This window comes from Saccostrea echinata, unplaced genomic scaffold, assembly GCF_033153115.1.
Source record: "Saccostrea echinata isolate AGI-Se365-2 ecotype Australia unplaced genomic scaffold, CSIRO_AGI_Sech_v1 ptg000014l, whole genome shotgun sequence".
Lineage (NCBI taxonomy): Eukaryota > Metazoa > Mollusca > Bivalvia > Ostreida > Ostreidae > Saccostrea > Saccostrea echinata.
This window is the reverse complement of record NW_026889763.1, coordinates 16,228,829-16,240,859: the sequence shown is the minus strand read 5'-3', so window position 1 is coordinate 16,240,859 and position 12,031 is coordinate 16,228,829.

Here is a 12,031-nt window from a genome sequence, read left to right as displayed (position 1 = left end):
TTTGAACAAACTTGAATCTACACTACCTGACAATAAATCCACATGAGTTTCATCTTTCCTGGCCCACTGGTTCTTGAGAAGAAGATTTTTCAATAATGCCATTAATTTTTTGCTATTTCGTAATTATCTCCCCTTGGAGGAGGGCGTGGCCCTTTATTTGAACAAACTTGAAACCCCTTCATCCAAGGATACTTTGTGCCAAGTTTGATTGAAATTGGCCCAGTAGTTCTGGAGAAGAAGATGAAAATGTGAAAAGTTTACGACAACAACGACGCCGACGACGCCGACGACAGACAACGGACAAATTTTGATCAGAAAAGCTCACTTGAGCCTTCGGCTCAGGTGAGCTAAAATCCATGGTGTTTTCTGTGATTAGGGGTTCCTTCATAGAAATTTTCAACTATTAAAAAATAAAATTAAATACTTCTACATTTATTATGATAAACTGTATGTTGCATTACTTATTGAATGACCCTCGTATGAGGCATGTAGAAAGGGATGAATAACATTGTAGATGAGATTTCGGTCGGAAAACAAAATTAGAAATATGTACTAAGTTATTTAACGTAAAGCAGATTTCCGTAAAAATGTAAAATTCAGTGCCAAAATGGTGTTTTCACAATACTGAAAACGTTACATTATTTTCCAGGGCCTTGCAGTAAGAGAGTAAATTCCAGACATACACAACTTGATGAAGACAAAACAAACATACTGGCCATGACCAACCAAATCCGGATCTCAGGAAACGCAAATGTTGGAGGAATTGTTGTTTTCTAGAACAACGAAATATGAAGATGACTAACAATAATGAAACTCAAAAGTCCAATGAAACAATACAAATTTGGAGCAGAGCAAACACGGACCTCTAAAACCATCAGCTCTTGTTGGGATCAGGTGCCATGGAGAAGTAAGCATCCCCTGTCGAACGGCCACACACGCCGTGTGCTCTATGTCATGATCGGGGAGAAATTACAATTTTAAAGAAAAATGTCTTTAGATGCAAAAAAGAAATTTTTCGGCGGACGCATTAGAGGTATGGAATAGTGGATTTTCCCCTCTCATTTATGTTTTAATTTCTATAGTATAAAATACGCTTTGAGTGGTCTCATTTTTATTTATCATAATTGGATAAGAGGCTTTAAGATTTTTTGAGGAAATATTGATTTGAAACCCATAAATTGTCTTCAGTAATATAGTGAGTAATAATTAACCTCTGTCTTACGGGGGAATTGGTTTTTCATTTTTTCATTTCATTTTCAGACACATTCTGTTGCCAAAGTTATTTGTTAACACTTCTAATTCACATGTTTAAATTTCTTAAAGTAAATCTTCCTTATCTATTACTTTTAAGGATTAGTTAAGAAAAGAACTACAAAGAGATTATTTTCTTCCAGAACTTCTAAGAATCGATGTTTTCTCTTATCTTGAAGACCATTTATTAAATGGTCCATACTTCTGCATGTTCTGGGAGGCGCTTGGAACCATGGAATATTTACAGAAATCAGACCCGTATCCTCGTTCCTCGCCAACTACAGCTGTGAACTCTGACCCCGCATCGGAGGAAGTAGTCTGACAACTTTTTTCACGTTATGCTGCCACTTTAAGATACCCCTTGCAAGTGAGAGAGCACTCCTGGGTCTCATCATACTTATACCTCACAACAGCAATCCATTCCTTTGTTCAGAGAACCTGTCACGTTCATTGACTAATTCATACAAATATAAACTGCCTTTGTTTACAATGACTTATACTGTGTGATTTCACTCAGACCTGCACGCATTATATAAGTATTCTTTCCATAATTTGTTTGTTTATTTATTTATTCCTTACGCCATGAGGCTTATCAGATTACATAATCATTAGGCAGTTACAAAATAAAGGATATATAAAACAGAAGAAATGTAAATACATAAAATATTTACATACACTTGTTTTGAAACATAATATTGTTTGTGTACAATATTTCCAACTAAAAAATAAAGGAAAAATCCTTAGTTTACAGATGTGAATCTCTAAGTGTTTTTGCTTTCTGAAGGAATTTCCCTATATTACTTAGTTCACTCACATTTCCAGTTGATAAAAGTTGTAAAAGTTTATACATACTTGGTCTATACCAATAATACTTTTTGATATACAGTTTCCTGAATTTATGGTAATGTGAACATCTCAAAATAAAATGGTACTCATCTTCAACCTCCAATTGACAAAAATACATAATCTGTTCTCTCTAGGAATGGTAAATTTGACGGAAGAGGATCCCCAAAGGCGACTTCACTGGATAGGAAAATTGAGAACTATTATACAATTAAATTTTATCATACTCGAGAATTTCAGAACCTGGGATTCAATGTTTGTTCATCAGTCACATTCTATCTCTTCGTGACAAATCTCGGGCACATTGCCATTGCCCCCATATTCGCCCCGACAGAAAGCCCTTCTATATTCATGTAAGAAGATGCGCCTAAAACAGACTTATCCCTGTGTCTTGTTAGTGAATCTGCACTCCTTAAAGTTACATACAACAGTATTCCATAATGGAGAGGAATCATTTATTTAGATGTAGGATTTTTACTGAGGGGATTCTATTGGTGTTTTTAATTCTTCTGTGTTTCAATGAGCTTCTACGGAACCTCCATATAAGTAAGAGTTTACTGTACTTGTTGTCTGACGTCATGGCGTCAAACAGTACTAGATTTAGCCAAGGTTTGTTAGTCAAGTCGTTCAATAGAATTCTTGTGATAACTTGATCTTGGAAACTTCATACTATCTTAACTACCAATTGGAAAGTATGAGGAGTAATGCAAACATGCTAAACACCCAAACAAGCCAGAGTATTGGAGCTATTTATTATCACATTATACATTACAGGTTACATAACATTGGGCCATTTTCGAATGCATATCATTCATGTCCAGCAAAACAGCAGGAATGAAGCTGATCAGGTCAACACTTGTCGATTATCTTTATCAGATTAACTAATGGATGTTTATTTTCAATGCATACTAAGTCTTTCTACGTTTAGAATTTTTATAAATCTACACATATTCATAACTTGCAGATGTTTGATTTCCGCCCCTCGTGAATTAAAAATTGTGATTGTATTTACCAATAACCAATTAATTTCTATAATGTAATTATAACATAGTTAAAAAAGATGTGTTTGTGAAACACTGATGCCCCCGTATGGCAGCTTATGGCGAAGGTTAAAGTTTCTCAAATGCAACTCTAAATCCAGGTCAAAAGATAAAAAAAAAATGTTGGTACACAAAGAAAAGTCTTTTCTCGAGGAATATAGCTATGAAATTTGAAAGACCTAGCTGCAACTGTTCGAAAGTTATGGCGAAGGTTAAAGATTTTAAAAGTAAGTAAAACGTCAAGGTCAAGGTCAAAGTGGTTGGTATCCAAAGGAAGGTCTTGTCACAAGGATTACATATGTGAAGTATGAAAGCCCTAACACCAACCATTCAAAAGTTATGACCAAGGTTAAAGTTTTTCAAAAGTAGGTCAAACTCCTAGGTCAAGGTCAAAGGGTCAAAGTAGTTGGTATCCAAAGGAAGGCCTTGTCACAAAGAATACACATGTGAAGTTTGAAACCCCCAGCATCATCTGTTCAGAAGTTATGGCCAAGGTTAAAGTCTCATAAAATTTTGCAAAAATGGGTCAAACTCCAAGGTCAAGGTCAAAAGGTCAAATATGATGGTACCCAAAGAAAGGTCTTGTCACAAGGAATACACATGTGAAATATGAAAGTCATAGCTCCAACTAATCAAAAGTTATGGGCAAGGTTAAAGTTGACAACAGACATACAGACAAACAGACAAATGGACAAACAGACAAACAGACAGACAGGACAAAAACAATATGCCCCCGGGATCTTTCGATCCAGGGGCATAAAAATTATCAAAATGAAGGATAGATGTTGAATATTCTTTTGCTTAAATGCAAAGATGTTAGCTACATTAATTTTTTTAAATAATACATTTATTAACTACCAAAATTGTTCACCAATTGATGTTTAGATTTTTATGTGTTGCAACTTTTTCTTTCAAAAAGACTGGTTATATCTTTGTATCCAAGAACATGGCCGTTGGAAGAAATTTTCAGTTTAGGGTGGACACTATCAAGGAAACATTCCTTATAGAGCATACAAAAGTTATCAGAAGTTAATATTTACTTGAATTAGGGGACACAATCATAAAATATCTATGTATATAAATCGGCAAAATTATTGGGGGGGGGGGCACCCCCCCCCCCCCGGTTCCTACATCTGAGAAAAAAAGAAATTACAAGTAATATAATATATACAAAATAAATTCATGTCAAGTTTTATTTTATGTTGATGCCACTGAATTGAACTTTTCCTGTTTCTTAGCAAAAGAATTCATTTCATGACTCAGACTTATGTTGATTACACTGTATATAACATTTCTTGATTCTTCATGTAAAAATAAATTTGCTCAAGTCAGACAAGCTTTTTAGGAAAGTTAATGCTTGTTATTATTAGGTGTAAGACAGAAATTGACCACCAGAGGAACTGCCTTAAACATTGGGAGACATTTTCTGTCTTTCTATTTCATTAAGCAGTTAAAATGTTTTAGCCCTGTACATATGCAGACATTAGTGAGTTAGAGAGCATGGCCGATACGAGGAAAATATCGTCAAAGGCCAAAAAAGGAACCACCCAAGTAAATAGCATCTTGTTATGTCTAACCATGCTCGTTAAAATTGATACTGGAGATGTAGTGAGAGAATAAGTTCAGATAAAATCATAAATACATACTATACATTATGTATTTATATAGACTGACAATAATGTGTATAATGAACCCTATTTCAGCTGCCGCTCCAACTCAAAGACACACACAATTATTTCTGTTAAATGATTCAATGGAGGTGGAAATTCAGACTCCATGGGACGATAGGGAGAGGGAGTTCGAATCACCGGAGGTCACATTGCGGAGGGACCAGTTAGATGAAATAAAAAAGTGAGTATTCCTAGTCCATTAGACAAAACTTGAGATACCGGACCAGGCCAAAAATATGCACATGTACTTGCCGTGATCCTTACACTGATTAACAGAAATAAATTCTATTTTGGATATTCTACAAAACTAGAAAGCTCTAAAAACGTTCTCAAAAAAGCTAAAATTCCTCAGACACAGATAGAAAATCTTTCAACACAGAGACCTGTGTAAATCAATGAAATTATCCACCACAGCAGTAGTACCATTTTTTTTTCATCAGAATTTGAACAGTATGCACATGTAGTTATTAGTTACCATGAAATCTCACAAAGAAGAAATTATTGTATCAATTATAGAATATCTTACACATGAAGTTGTGAAATGGTATTTTCATCTAGCTGAAGTCATAGTAATACACAGAGAGAATATTTTTTATGGTCAGAGTGTATTGTAAAATAAAATTATTCAGTCATCTTTCATGATATATGAAGATAACGAACAGTATTCTTCCAATGAAACGATACAAAGTTGGAGCAAAGCAAACAAGGACCTCAAAATTTAGAAGTGGGATCAGGTGCCATGGAGGAATGAACATCTCCTGCCGACCTGTCACACCCGCCGTTTGCTCCTTGTCATGATCGGGAAATAACGGAAAAATCCGTCGACAGTTCAGTGAATAAATAGTAGCCTAACAATTAGTATGAAAAACGTTAGTCAACATTTGACTCAATGATAGGTTGTATGTGCTGACAAGGTCATTGTATCGACCGTAAAACTTGCGAAATGATGACTTCAAACGAGACTGTTGATATCCTTGTTTCATCAACTTGTTTGTCAATAGCTTGCCTCGTTTTAGAAATTGATCATACGTAAAGGATGCTCTTGCGTATCGAATCAACTGAGATACATGAACCCCAAATGCAAGTGATAAAGGTATATTACTACATAAGTAAGGGAAATTGACGATTGAAAAGTTGAAGTCATCACGTTTATCATAAAGCTTGGTTGTTAGGTTACCATTAACGTATTTTTCTAATAAAATATCTAAATATGAAACAGATGTGTCAAAATCTGTGGTTTCTTTTGTTTCAAGCTCACTGGGATATATCGAGTCGACATATGAATGAAAGTAACTATTGTGAATTGATAATACGTCATCAATATATCGAAATGTCGAGTTGAAGGCCACATCAAGTGTTTTCTTCTTCTCATGTAGGAGTTTATGAATAAATTCTGCTTCATATGAAAACAAAAAACAGGTCTCCTAATAAAGGGGCGCTATTAGTATCCATGGAAATTCCGACAGATTGTTGGAAGACCTGATCTCCAAAAACTACATACGTATTATCAATCAGAAACTCACGCATCTATTTAAAATCATCTTCAGAGTACTTGTGTGTACAATCAGAGTCCTTTGTAATAAAATGATTTTGTAAATGACCAATGACAAGGTAAGTCTATTTACGAGTTCCATTTTTATTGAAAAAGCAGCTGTCTATGATATCAAAAAGCCTGAACTTCAATTTATCGTAGGGAGTGGTTGTATAAAGTGTTGAAAAGTCGTACGTTTTAGTAAAATTTTGTGATTTCAAATTTTCCAAAAGCTCACTTTTACGGCCCTCTGTGAACCCCATCATGTTAAAAATTACCATTACCTACAAAAAAGTGTTTCCAGGTCTAATAAACTTAATATTGAGAATGTAAAAGATACAACATTGTGTAAGTTTGTTTATAAACATTAAGTTATGCCATGCATTAGATGAAGAGTCAAAGTACTGAAATCTCCTACTTCTAATGGACTCTTGCGAGAAGTACTGACTTACAGTCGTCGGCTCACTTCGACAATTTTACCTGCGTTATGTACGAATGTACGGAATTGGTAATAGATAAGAAAACAATATTAATAGTGATTATAGTTAGGGTGTTAGGGACGCTAACATCAACACAAGAGATGATGGGGGACAGAATAACAACTTGAAATACATTGTACGGGTAGTACCTCCTTTCAATCTCATTTGCTAAAGGAATCAAATAAGGGAGAAATATACACTCCGAAATGAAAACTTGGCAGGAATTGGTCAAGATGTGAAGGAAGGGGGTTTAGGATAGGATGGCTGCAGTTTCCTTCCTAGACAATGTAATATATGCTTTGAAACGGCCCACCTTTGCTAAAAGAGCTTCCATATATTGTCCTAGTGTAAAAGTAAGCCGTCGACTGTTAAAGTTGGCGCTTCTCGCAAAGGTCCATTAGGACCTACTTAATCAAAATATTACTTCTAAGTTCTCCTTTTTTTCTTCTGAACAAATGTTGACCCATAGAGAGATACATTCAGATTTAAAAGAGTGTAAAGAAAGGGTAAGGAGGTTTAGAATATAAAATCGATGCCTGAAAATTATTTCTGTCTTTTACGTCCAATGAATGAGGAATTTTCTTTTTTCTAATAAGGAAAGGGTGACTTTGATGAAATACATGCAGATATTATCACTATAGAATCCTATTTTATTTAAGAAAACAGAGAACATTTTATTGTTTATCTCATTTCCAGTTAAATTAGTCTTCCTTCCACTTTTCACAGTTCACAGTTACTTATTTGTATTTTCACTCCGGAAATTAACAGTCAACACAACACTCCTTGTTCTGTCGTACCAGATTGTTTTATTCACAAGATCAAAGATTCACTAAGGGAACACATGTTTTAAAATGTACTTATTTACTTCATGTTTCATAGAATGGTATTTTTTGTTTCAAGTGAACTTCCGGTAACGTCGAAAGAGGTCAAAGAAAGCCATTCAAACGCCATTCAGAAGAGGTCAGCTCCAGGTATCAGGGTGACGTCATTAACCTCGAATCAAATCTTGTCACTGCAACCCTGATATTACAATAAAGGTACAAAAATTAGAAGCAAATCAAGGAATTATATGCTTCTTTCCAATTCATTGCAATGGTTTCTATTTTACAGATAAATGTAAGTTTTTGAAGAAGATCGGATTTACATGTATGTCTGTTAAAGGTGCACCAACATTTAGTCTGGCAATTTTGCCGAAAAATGGTGAGGACTTTTTTTGCATTATTAAGCGATTTTGCCGCAAGGAAGTGAGAGTTTTGTCTTCCTTTTATTAGGATTATAAGCTATAAAGTAAAACACACATTAAAATCCAAGAGCTACTGAGCTTGCATATATATGTATATACCGACTTCCATTTGTAATTTGTAAATTACCTAAAAACTGTTTATTCTAACCTATGGTGTCTTAAAGATGTATTCATCTGAGATGTTAGCCAGTTTTACTGTACTTCTTTTGTTTTATTCATCAAAATTAACATTTTTGCCCACGAACCCCTTATAATCTAATTCATATTTAAATTTCTTGCAATCTTTATAGATTTCAAAAAAGAAATATGAAGAAATGTTAAATTCTTAAGTTTTTCAGAAGCTTGAATTCGTCACTCAAGTCTGAGAAAAATCCCGAGAAGTCTGCTTTCCCGCTGTATCTTCAATGTCTTGTACCTAAAAAATCTTGTATCAGTTATTTTTCTTTTTTGTTTTCATTATTTGAATATATTGATTCGAAGTTGAAAATTAATTCAATTCATCTGAGCAGAATACATCCTTAAGTCCAGTTTGGGTTAACCACTAAATCATGATTACAGCCTCTATTCCTTTATTTTACAGTGATCATCATTATACAAAGTTACCCCAAAAATGAATCCTTACGGTATCTTTGTGGTATGTGCTTACTAGAGTCACTTGTAATTAACTTTACATTGATTATTGAATTATAATTTCTTTGACAAAACGATAGGAACTTTAGATGTTTCAGAGAATTCATAGTGGCTTAGTCTGTCTGTCTCTTCGTTCATGACAATCCGGAACTCTAACCTTGATCAAAACTTTTGAAGTAAACATCTTGATCCAAGGTCATTTGCCTAAGTTCACAAGCGTTGGATGTGTTAAATAATAAATGTCAATAACTATTATGAAAAAGGTTTAGAAGTTCAATCATTGCACAAAGATAAATTTATGGCCAGAAATTCATTCATTTATATTTACCCTGACTAACTTACACCAGCACAAAAATATTTGTTTCCATTACATCTGAGCTATTCGATTATATTTTTTATAATTTATTTATTATTTTATTATTATTTATTCATTTATTATTTTTTTATCTCTTGTTCTCTAATTGCAAAATATGTTGTGTTGTCTATATTGTTGGTATCCTATAGATTGATTGATTAATTCTAGAATTTTCAATCATTTAGAGAAGTCACTAAATTTCGGTGAAGGGCTTCAAATTTGATTCCTCGGCACTCAGGGTAATTGAGCAGTGAGGGTTCTTTATTGTTCCAACGTTTTTAAGGTCTCATCCGAAGGACCCGCAGCTTCCACTTCAAAGTGTCGAGCGCTTGGCGAAAGAACAGTTGCTACCTATTTTCTTATCAGTCGCGGCCGTGATTCGAACACACGACCTTCCGATCACGGAGCGAGCACTCTACTGACAGAGTTACCCTGGCGGTCGGTATCCTATTGAGAAAGATAATAGCAAAGTGTGTGAATCAATTTAAAAATATATAATATGTATATTTGTGAACAAAAATAGCATCGAAACATTATAAAAAGGTTCAGATCAAAGCAATCTGGAAAAGCAATATTTAGGGGGGGGGGGGAATAATTTTGTTTAATTCTATTTTAGCAAATGGAACACTTTCTGCTGTTCCCGCTAACTTCTCGTCCGCCGAGAGTTCGTGTTCCCTTCGGAACATCACAAAAGTGAATCTTGATTATTTTAGCAATATCAGCATCAGTGATCCCTGTTGGATCCAGAGCGAGACTATAGACAGAGAAGGTCTGAAATTTTATCTGCCTGAAAAATTCAATTTAACGATAAACATATGTACATTGATCTTTGATTTTCTTTGAGCATCTGCTTTAAAACTCGTTTAGTTCTTTGCATTAGATTAGTTTTGTTTGTAATTTGTAAACGTTTCGAAAGAACTACAAACTACTTGATGTGCACATAAAAAGAGAATTTAACAAGTACAGTCTCTTGCATGACCATTTAAAGGAAACATTGCTTAAAATGTGATAAACAATTAATACATTAGTTTTTAGCAATTTTATTAGGATGCTATATATTTAAGTTTTAATATATCCATGGAATTGTGTTGTAAAATAAACACACACTAGTATCAAAATATACTGAAAGGAAAAAGGAACGCAGGGTAACATAATATGCGAAAAAATTTTGAGTGTTTCGCCAAAAAGTATGAAAACTGGTTGGAGGGATATCTTGGTTACTGTGCACTAAAATCTGTGTTCAGAATTACTCATCCAAGAAAACTATGACGTCAAATAAGGAAAAAGGTAAAGAACCAAAAACACGAGCATATTAATGAGGACATGTTTTTTAAGACATCCTGTAATACCACTTGATGCACTAAGGTGTGCACATCGTTTTTCAATATTTACAGACAATTTTAATTACTTGCAATCGTGGTGCGGCTGACGGAAGTTCCACGTGGAATGCCAATTGCATAGCAGAATTTAAGAAAAGGACAAAAAGAGGTTGCTGTGCAGATTGTGGGGAGTTTTTCCTCCATAGAATGTCTTATCCGTCTTTAGAGAAGAACTTGAAGGGTTTCCAACCAACCGTAACGACGATGACGTCGGCGAGTAGTGTTCAACGACATGTCAAGATTGGACTATTCATCCTGCCTCCCGTAAAATTGACATCTCATTACCACTGAAACCGCGATTAATATACCAAAAACAATGACAATCATCAACTCTACCATAAACTGAAAGAAACTGACTCCGCAATTCTGGTTTGTGAGCTTGTCAACTTTACGTCGGTGTTCTTTTCGACTCGTGCGCACGTGCGTCGTATTTCTAATTTTCCAGCATGTTTACCCCTGGCCCAATGTAGCCAGAGTTTGTCAATACTTTCTTTCAAACACTCAGATTAACCAACTCGATTGGCCTCCGTTAAGTTCATTTTTTTCTCCATTGAACATCTGTTGGACTAACTCAACGGTAGGGCTTGAAGGCGTCGAAAAGCCGAAGCGACTCTCCACCAGTTAAGGGCTACATTGTCGGAATGATTGAATAATATTCGTATGAGAAAGATAAATGCACTGTTGAACTCTAAGCAGAGGAGAAACAAGGCTGTGAAAGATGCGCGAGGGAGGATGATTCCGATTTTTCACTTTTTAGGGGTACCGTCATATGAGATTCAATAACTCATGAATTATCAGTAAAATTCAAATGAGATTTTGGTTACTTGTTGACTAAAGATGAGTCTAAATGTTAGATTACAGTACTGGAAAATTTGTTTGAAAAAATAGCATGAAACTACATGTACTTCAAAAGTTTACCCTGCGTTTCTTTCTCCTTTCAGTATAGAATTTAGTCTATAGACATTACCATTGCATGTATACACAATGAAAAGCTAAGAAAAATATCAAATATTTCTAGGTAATAAACTTAGAATGTGTTGACATTACCATGCTTCGAATTCATAGTTAATATCTATGAAAATAGTTCCTCCTATCGATCTATACATACTAAAATGATTTATGAGAAACAAATGTATTTAGTATATGTGTGTAACCTAAAGTCATTGGCCGTAACGGAAATAGACAAGCTTTTTGTAAAGAATAAAACCAATCCCGGTCCTATAGGTCAGATAACCATTTATGAAGAAGTCTTCCTTTCCATTTTCCTTTTCTCAAAAACAGCAATGCCACGTTTAGTCATACTGATATGGAAGCATCCTCAGATATTGTAGATTCAAGTTTGTTCAAAACAAAACCCCCGGGGTTGGGTTGGGCCACTATGGGAGATCAAAGTTTTACATAGGAATATATAGGGAAAAATCCTTAAATATCTTCTTCACAAGAACAGCAAAGCCATGTATAGCCATATTGATATGGAAACATCCTCAGGTAGTGTAGATTCAGAATTTTGACCCCCAGGGGTAGGATGGGGCCACAATGCACTATCATAGTTTAACATATGAATGTATATAAGAAAATACTCTCTAAAATCTTTTTATCGAGAACATCGG